The sequence below is a fragment of the Lutjanus erythropterus genome, chromosome 1, assembly GCF_056507025.1.
Source record: "Lutjanus erythropterus isolate fLutEry1 chromosome 1, fLutEry1.hap2, whole genome shotgun sequence".
Classification (NCBI taxonomy): Eukaryota; Metazoa; Chordata; class Actinopteri; order Lutjaniformes; family Lutjanidae; genus Lutjanus; species Lutjanus erythropterus.
The window spans coordinates 46,989,323-46,999,758 of NC_139317.1; positions in this window are offsets into that span (position 1 = coordinate 46,989,323).

Sequence of the window (10,436 nt, forward strand, 5' to 3'; positions counted from 1 at the left end):
GCTTTCTCACCTGTGCAGGTTGAGTCATTGCACTCTTACTAATGACAAAAATTAGACTGACTCTGGAACTTGCGTTTTAGGTAATATTAAAGTTGAATCAGTTGCTCTAGTTCACCTCAATGAGAGCTAAGCAGAGTAAGCAGCAGCTGCTTCCCTTTTTATTGCGCACGTCTCAATTTCATTGAATTTCCCAGGGTCATTAAAATGTGCTTTAATTCTGAAAAGGAAGTGGGTTCATTTCCAGCAGCGCCCTGCTCGTCTCCGGCAGCTTGATGGAGCTCTGCGTTGGAGTCTGATGACCAGCCCTCTTGTCCCGTGAGGTGTGGAGGAGCAGAGAGCATATGGAGGAGCAGTCACCTCCATCACTTTCATATTCCTGCCGTCAGCATCTGTACTGTCAGCGCTGTAGAGCTGTACGTCCTGCTGCCCTGTCCAGCTTTTTATCCTTTTAATTAAACATATACATTTAATAATGAATGTTCAATAAATTTTAATTAATATTAATATTGATATATATTCCTATGAATAATAATGTTCATAGTCACACTATAGGGACTTATGTGTCACTGGTGCCTGATTCAGTTGACATAATAGTGGAACATGTACTTTATGTTCATTTCGTCTTCATATAAATAGAATATTTCTATATAACATATCCGCAGAGAAATAAATGAACATTGTGATCATCTGTAGCCATTATTGGTGTTACTGGAACAAAAGCCAATTTGCAGCTGGGTGAAGTGTACATCTGCCTCATAACTGACCCTTTAAGTAACATTATAGATTCATATTATTTTACAAAACAAAGATTAGAGTCATTTTATACATGCATTATTGTTATAGATAAAGCCACTAAAGAGTATAAGTGGTTAAAAGCAGATCATGGAAGTATCCTGGAAACAGAAGTTAACAGTGTGACAAGGATGATTCTCCCAGCATAATGACTATGTTTATTTTTATCACTTAAGAGTACATTTCTATAATATATAGTGTATAATCTCCTGGAGATGACACATCTCAGCTCAGAAAATACAGATTTGCCTTAAACGCAGTCAGAGGCAGAGCTGGTGCAGATCACTCATTTGTTGACAAAAAATAAGGCTCAAGGCTGACAGGAGCACAGACCAGGCAGGCTGAAAGGAAGTACATGAAACTGACAAACTGACAGAGGAGCAGTTGGACTGAGCTGGTTCAGTACTGTAGGGCTGGTGAGGGAGAGGAGACAGGTGAGCAGGGAAGGTCAGGTAACTGCAGGGCTGATGACAGGAGAGGGAACAGGTGTGTGAGTGGGCGGGGCAGTCAGGTGACGTGAAAAGGAGAGAAAATCTGAGGGCATCTGGTGGACGGATGGAAAATGGAAACAAAAGGGCCTGCACTGTAAAAAAAAAAAGAAAAAACTATTTCTTTTAACTCAACATGTGTCCAGTGATACCTGTATACTAAAAAAGGTAACTGTATTCCGTTACAGTTACAGATAAAATATGTAATCAGATTACAAATAGGTTTAGTAAAAATGAGGATTATTAGTAGGATTACAATGTTAAAATAAAGAATGATATCCTACCATGCATGGTGCACACACAGCTGTTAATTTTATCATCATGACCTCTGAAGAAGTGCCTCACTGGGGGCACCCTGCCCCTATCATTCAGCTGGGAGAGCGTGTGTCCCATGTTCTGAGGCTGTCAGTCCTCTGCAGCAGCCCATTTGCTGCGTGTCACCCCCTCTTTCTTTCTATGTGTCTTCCTGTCATATCTTCAGCTGTCACTATCAAAAATAAAGGCAAAAGCCAAAAAAAAATCTTAAAAAAATGCTTCACTGGGTGCAAATTTCAACATTTTTTGTCTTTAAATCAATTAATCAATCAGTTGCACACAAGAATGGAAGGAACAACTGGACAAACTAATGAACCTAACAACCAACATAAAACACTTAGAGCTGCAACGATTACTCTATTATTGATCAACTATTAAATTAATCTAAAAAATATAGTTATTTTAGGTATCAGTACTTTCCTGGAGTATTTATTTTTCTGAAAACTTTTTACTTTTACTCCCTCTTTCTGAATACAAATGTCTGCACTTTCTACTCTTTAAAACAGGCTTGTTAATTTAGTTTTAATGCATTTGAGTGGAATCATTGCTTATTTTGTCAGTAACAAAAAAGACATAACAATTCAAACAAGACAAAAACAACATAAAGTCATCACAAAACAAACGAGTGATTTATAGACAAGTTTGGGTATATATGCATGTATGTGTATGTATGTATATGTATCCTATGTTTTTATACTTTGTTGTATGTGTAAACAGTATATGTGTGTGAGTGGGGTTGGGTGTTTCCACTTTTTGTCATGAATGCTCAACCATTTATGTTGTTGCAAGATTGATATGCAAAACCCATCAATAAAGTTGTAAAAAAACAAGACAAAAAAGACATGAGATGAAAAACAACACATATGATGTAACAAGAGGAAAATTACATAACAAAACAAAAAGGACATACCAAGATGAAAAACAATGTAAAAGCTGTAACAAAACAAAAAAGACATATAAGATGTAACAGGTTGGAAAAACTACAACAAAGATGTGACATGACAAAAAAAATGGAGCAAAGGTGAGGTTCATTTTTTGTATTGTAACAGCTGTTCTGAACATCTTCAATCTGCTCCTGACACATACAAGGTTAAAAACTAATATTGAAAGTAATAAAAACTAACAAAACCAGAACATTTTAAACAAATAAAAAGTGAAATGAGCAAACTAACCCGAATTGAAAACAAAATGAAATAAAAACAAAAACTACTGAAAAACACAAAAGCATAAGAACTGTGGTTGTGAGATAAAATGCTGAAACAGCCGAGTCTTGAAGAGAGATTAGATTTAGATTTATTGTCCCTGAGGGAGGTTTGTTTTTGCAGATCATGCAGATATACGTACAGCAGGATAAAGACAAAAAAGGTCTGGTGAATTGTTCTCATCGTCTCCAAGCGTCCCAGTCAGACCAGTTTCACGTCCAGCAGCCTGGTTTCTGTCAGCATCCATCATTCACCTCACTGCAATACACACACCCTGATTATTCCCATAGTTCAGCCAAACAAAGCTCCCTGCCATCCAGAGGGGGATCAAAGGGTGTGTGTGTGTGTGTAGCTCCTGCCCTACACACACACACACACACACACACACACACACACACACACACACACACACACACACACACACACACTATACAGGCCAGTACACACACAAACCACCCCCCGGCTTTTATTATGAGGTGAAGAATAGAAGCTGGCAGTGTATGAAGGAGCTGGTTTTGACTTTGACTAATGAGAACATCAAAAAGCTTCAGTCAGCAAATGACCTCAAGGTCCAAACTGTGGAAACATACAGTACAGTATGTATGTATGTATGTATGTATGTATGTATGAATGTATGTATGTATGTATGTATGTATGTATGTATGTATGTATGTATGTATGGATGGATGGATGGATGTATGGATGTATGGATGTATGGATGTATGTATAGATGTATGTATGTATGTATGTATAGATGTATGGATGTATGGATGTATAGATGTATGGATGTATGGATGTATAGATGTATGGATGTATGGATGGATGATGGATGGATGGATGGATGGATGGATGGATGGATGGATGGATGGATGTATAGATGTATGTATGTATGTATGTATGTATGTATGGATGTATGTATAGATGTATGTATGGATGGATGGATGTATAGATGGATGTTGTATGGATGTATAGATGTATGTATGTATGTATGTATGAATGTATGTATGTATGTATGTATGGATGGATGTATGGATGTATGCGGGGGGGTGACAGACTGACTGCAAGGAGACTGAATTATGATGTTGTGTATGGTACACAGACTTGAGGAGTAATGGATTACATGTAATTTTACAAAGGTAACTATATTCCATTACAGATGTAATCAGATTACAAATATATTTAGTTAAAAATGAGGATGATTAGTGGATTACAATTTTAGAATTAAAGCTGCAAGAAGCATTGGACAGGCCCTCACACCTCTGCACCCTGACTCTGTGTCGGTCAGGGCACACGCCAGCTGCCCTCAGACACCATAGGAAGGAGTTCGATTTCACTCCGTGTCTCTATTAGGTGGCGCTTGAGTGGACCCACTAATTGTACATCATGTTCTAGTAAATCAAGTGTAGACTACACTGTGATAGCTTCATGTAAAGCAAACTTGACTGTGATTCCTGATTGGCATGCAGATGTCTTTAGGTAGGGATTCTTATCAAATATGTGAAATCTGGGGTTGATTGGACAACGTACACTAAAGTTACAGCAACTTCCTGTTTCATTGAAGTTTGCCATAGCATCAGGGCAATGCTGTTTGATGAAATGTCACAATCTTTGTAACACAGCATTACCTAGGTCTGAAGGCCATTCTGACCAGATTTGAGTTGGATCTGGTCGACCTGCTAGGAGGAGCACATTAAAGTGTAAAAGGTGTCATTTCCTGTTGCTGGTAGGTGGCGCTATACCTATGATGGAATATTGTCATGTAGATTTGTAGAGCTGTTATAGCAATTTTGTGTTTCATGGCAAGACATTAAAATTCAACGCCACACACCGGCCACGCCCTTCGACAAACAAACTACTCTAGGTGGCATGATTTTCATTATGATGAATTCTGCAGGAGTTCGTTAAAATGCAACATATGGAAATGCTAAAAAAAATTGACCACGACATTCAAAATGGTAGACTTCCTGTTTGGCTTAGGTGATAGGTCTAAGAGACTTCAATTCTGCGTCTGCACACTGCACACACAGCTGCCAATTCATTATCAGTGAAAAAGTGCTTCACTGGGTGGACATTTTGGCATATTTTGTCTTTAAATCGATCAGCCAATCAATAAATTGTGTACAACAAAGGAAAGAACAGCTGGACAAAATACTAAATATAAAAACCAACAGAAAACACTGAGAGCTGCCACAAGTAATCTATTATTAATCAATGCTTAAATTAATCTGTCTATTTTGATAATCAATAAATTGTTAAGAGTTATGTTTTAATTAAAAAAAATAATCTAAATTCTCTGATTACAGCTTGAATATCTTTGTTGTGGACAAAACAAGACATTTGTGGACATCATCTTGGACTTTGGGAAACTCTGATAGATATTTTTCACCATTTTCTGACATTTTATGAACCAGACGATTAATCGATTAATGGAGAAAATGGTGAACACATTAGTCAGTAATGAAAAGAATTGTTTCACACAAACGTCCATGTGCTCCACATGTTTGGACTTAATGTTCAACTGACAAGATTATGGCAGGATTAATTAATAGATTAATTGTTTTGAGTCTTGTTTTAAAAGAAAAATTCTCTGATTTCAGCTTCTTAAATGTCTTCACTAAACAGAATATTTTTGATTTGTGGACAAAACAATACATTTGACGACGTCATCTTAGACTTTGATTAACATGTTTCACCATTTTCTGACATTTTATGAACTAAACAAATAATCAATTCATTGAAAAAAAAATAATTGTTAGTTGCAGCCCTAAAACATTACATCAGGCTCAGCAATTTTACCATATTTTATGCAGAGGTAATCCAGAAGTAATGGAAAGTAATCAAGTTACATTACTTTAAAATTGTGATACTTGGATTACTGACTAACTGTATCAGAATATATTTTTACAGTAACCCACCCAACCCTGATGGTATAGTTAATACAGTTACACAGCAGTATATAAACTGTACATTCAGATACAGAGTCAGAGTAAGAACTAACAATCATTTAGAAGCAGCCAGTAATCGTATCATATTGTATATGAAGACATGTTGTATAAAGTGAATTGTTCTCTGAAGAAAAATGTGTGTGATGGAGCTCTGGCACCACCTACCATCCACACATCTGCAATAACACTGAAGGAGGAATCCACTTCCATACATCACCAATATGACAACTTTATTAATCATTATGACTGCACACATTTCATTTCAGTTACTTTTAATTTGAAATGTGTGTCAGAGTATATTGTCAGTCACAGAGATACTCAGCTTGCTTTGCACAGGGGCCACCGTTGCAAAAGGACAGGAGGCCAGGGGCCAGTTAATATTATTTATAAGATTAAATGAATGAAAATTAAAAAGGACCAGAACTCATCTTTCCTTCTCAACTTCATTCATTAACTAAATTAATTTGGTGCAAGAATTGACAGATAAATGCAATATTATACTGTATTTAATAACTCAAACTGCATTTTCGTTGTAAATGCTTTGGTAACATTTTAAAGAGGTTAAACAACTTTAAACAGCTGGAACCTCTTCATCATTCAACCACTGAAATGTTACACATAAATCATAACTGGATGCTGTTAAATGTTGTTATCCTCGTTTCTGTTCAACAACAGAGGGCCCTCCGGAATGCCGTTATGGGGCCAGATTTGGCCCACAGGCTGCAAGTTGAGTATCACTGGACTCTGGTCTTTCATGAAACACATTCATTTTTTATAGAGATTTTATTGCTGAATATGCATTTTTGAGAATTGGGACAAAACCTTGAGGGTGGTTTTGGTTTTTACTTTTTAATTTTGCTGGAAAATATATTTTAAAAGATCAAACTTTAGGCTGTTAAACTTTGTAACAGGCCAACCTCCTAGTGATGACAGTTTTTATCAAATGTAGACATCAACTTTGGCAGAAGGAAAATCTGACAGACTTGAAATCTTACAGAGTTGACAAAATGTTATATTGTTTCATTTCACATCATAATCATAGTGAGCAGCCATTTTATTTTTTAAAGTTTCTCAGAGTTCTCTTAATGTTAATCAAAATACACATTTTTAGACCAGAATTCTTATTAAGCTTTGATTTAGAAGGACTACAGAGTTGACATGTTATGGTTGAGATACATCTGATAGAAATATTATTTAATGAAAAATAGAACATTTACCAGTGCTTGAGCAGTATTCCATCTTTTTTTTAAACCAGGAAGTGAGAGAGGGGTCCTTAAGGTGTAGCTAACCCTTTTAATGCCTGATTAAATCATGTTTTTGTAAGAAAATCTGATGGCATTAACAAGAATTTGGGACACAAGTTTAAAGGACCAACATTTTCATAAAAAATGTTAAAACAAAGATAATAGCACATATGTATACCTCTGTTATCAGTAGGTTTGTTAGTTATAGAGTTTGAGTGTTTTCTGGCACAGAACAAGTTTAGGAATTCAAAAGGTTAAAGCAGATCAAAACATTTCATATTACACATGTTTCATAGACATAAATCCTTAAAGAATATTTTTGCACCCAAAATGACATCACAGTGGGTTGGTATGAATAATTTTAAAAGTTTTGTTGGTAGGACGTTTTTTTATTGGTAAATATTCTCATGAATGGATGAGATACACGGATCAGGCATAACATTCTGACCACTGACAGGTGAAGTGAATAACACTGATTATCTCTTCATCATGGCACCTGTTAGTGGTTGGGATGTATTAGGCAGCAAGTGAACATTTTGTCCTCAAAGTTGATGTTTTAGAAGCAGGAAAAATTAACTAGCCTGATCCACCCCGACCAAGTTGGTTTTATTCGGACTCGTAGTTCTGTCAACAACATCAGACGCCTGATTGGCCTCCACTGCTGCAGCCCTCTCTCTGGATACCGAAAAGGCATTTGACAGGGTAGAGTGCAGTACTTGTTCTCTGCACATGCAGGCCTTTGGTTTTGGCAGGAAATTTATTAGCTGGATCAAACTCTTATATGCTAACCCTAGCACGTCAGTTGTAACAAATGGTGTCATTTCGCAGTCTTTTGAGGTCAACAGAGGCACCAGACAGGGCTGCCTGCTGAGTCCCTTGCTCTGGAGCTTCTGGCAGCAGCCATTCGTAGAGACCCTGAATTTCCAGGTATCCAGACAAGCAGTAGTAGTCATAAGCTGTTGCTTTATGCAGGTGATGCTTTGGTGCTGATAACGGAACCAGAACGCTCTTGCCCTTCACTTTTTAAAACCATCAAACTGTTTTCTAGACTGTCTGGATATAAAGTAAACTGGGCCCAATCAGAGGCACTACCTTTGACATCCTACTGCCCCAAGTCCCTTTTCCGATCTGGTGACTTAATTTGGCCACGGTCAGGTGTCAGATACCTAGGTATCCTATTCCCCCCTTCACTGACAGATCTGACCTGCGTTAATTTTGAGCCACTCCTAGATAAATTTAAGACTCAGTATGAATACATTATTGTTTTTGTTTTGTTTTATCTCGTTTTGATTTGTATGTCTTTCTCTTTTTTGTTGGTGTTATTCTTGTTGGTTTGTCTGTCTCAAACGCTGTCAATCTTCCTATATTTTTCATATACAAGCTCTGATATCAATACTGCTGGTCCTATCACCAGATAATTTCCATATGTATGCTTGTAATGTTATCTTAAAATTAAAATTATTAAAATTATTAACAATAAAATGTTAATAATAAAAAAAAGAAGCAGGAAAAATGGGCAAGTGTAAGGATTTTATTGAGTTTGACAAGGGCTGAATTGTGATGGCTAGATGACTGGATCAGAGCATCTCCAAAACTGCAGCTCTCGTGGGGTGTTCCTGGTCTGCAGTGGTCAGTATCTATCAAAAGTGGTCCAAGGAAGGAACAGTGGTGAACCCGTGACAGGGTCATGGGCGGCCAAAGCTCATTGATGCACGTGGGGAGTGAAGGCTGGCCTGTGTGGTCTGATCCAACAGACGAGCTGCTGTTGCTCAAGTTGTTGCACAAGTTAATGCTGGTTCTGATAGAAAGGTGTCAGAATACACAGTCCATCACAGTTTGTTGTGTATGGAGCTGCATAGCTGCAGACCAGTCAGAGTGCCCATGCTGAACCCTGTGCACCCCGAAAGCACCAATAATGAGCATGTGAGCATCAGAACTGGACAACGGAGTGATGGAAGAAGGAGGCCTGGTCTGATGAATCATGTTTTCTTTTACATCATGCGGATTGCCAGGGAACACATGGCACCAGGATGCACTATGAGAAGAAGGCAAGCCAGTGGAGGCAGTGTGATGCTTTGGGCAATGTTCTGCTGGGAAACCTTGGGTCCTGCCATCCATGTGGATGTTACTTTGACACGTACCACCTACCTAAGCTTTGTTGCAGAGTTTGAGGTGTTGACTTGGCCTCCAAATTCCCCAGATGTCATGGAGGCCCCACCTCACAACTTACAGGACTTAAAGGATCTGCTGCTGACATCTTGGTGCCAGATACCACAGCACACCTTCAGGGGTCTAGTGGAGTCCATGCCTCGATGGGTCAGGGCTGTTTTGGCAGCAAAAGGGGGACCAACAAGATATTAGGCAGGTGGTTATAATGTTATGCCTGATCAGTGTATTAGAAACAGATTAGAACTGAGCTCAGGCTCAGTGAGCACAAACAAGCAATCAAAAAGACACATAAAAACATGACAGAAACATACATCCTCCCAAAATATACCAAGTAAAACAGGTGATGAAACAAGGAACATTTACTTCAACAAGTTCAACTCTGTAATATCAACTTTCATAGAGCTTAATAACTTAAAAATTAAACATACATACTGCCCAGTATGGATCAACATGCCACAACCTGAGGGACGGTGAATAACACATACACACAAACACACACACAGTAGAGGAATGTACTCAGTAGAGTTTTCAAAGATTAAAGACACAACTTTGGTTAAAAACAAAAGTTGAAACAAAACAGTTAACAGTCAGGGCCTGCATGTCCCAGTGGAAGTTGGGTCTGTTCAGGGTTCATGTTTTGGTGTAGAGCTGTTTAGATCACCCACAGTAACTGGATTTAATCTCTGCAAGTGAACACTATCATGTTCAAGTTTAAAAAAATGGTCTCAGTACAATGAAATGGTTACTATGGGGACTGACATCATCAAATGTGAATACAACTGTGAATGAACTGTGAACTGTGGGTCTCAGCTTTCTATTCAGATCCAATTTGTGCAACTCTAATGATGTTTAGGGATGTAAGAAGACATCCAACATCACAATTAAAAAAATACATCAATACCATAGCAAACCATGATGATATCTAACATGAAATTACATGGTTACTTATTTTATTTTATTATTTTTATTTCATTTTATAAAATGCTACAGGCTGCTGCATTTTTATTTCAATTTTACACCTGTGTGTATAATTCAATGATGGATTTACAAAGACAATGGGCTGGTTGCACAGCAGACATTTTGACTTGTCAGAGCAGGACGAACACAGGTTGACTTAATTACAGTAATTACAGCTCCGTTCCATCAGGTGTCCCAGTAACAGTGACAGTGAACCAGCACGGACAATAGCAGGACCTCCCCTAAGTGGAATGCAGCAGTCATGAATACATCTGTGAGTTTTCTGGAATGACAAGTCAAAGACGGCTACTTTTATTTCATTAA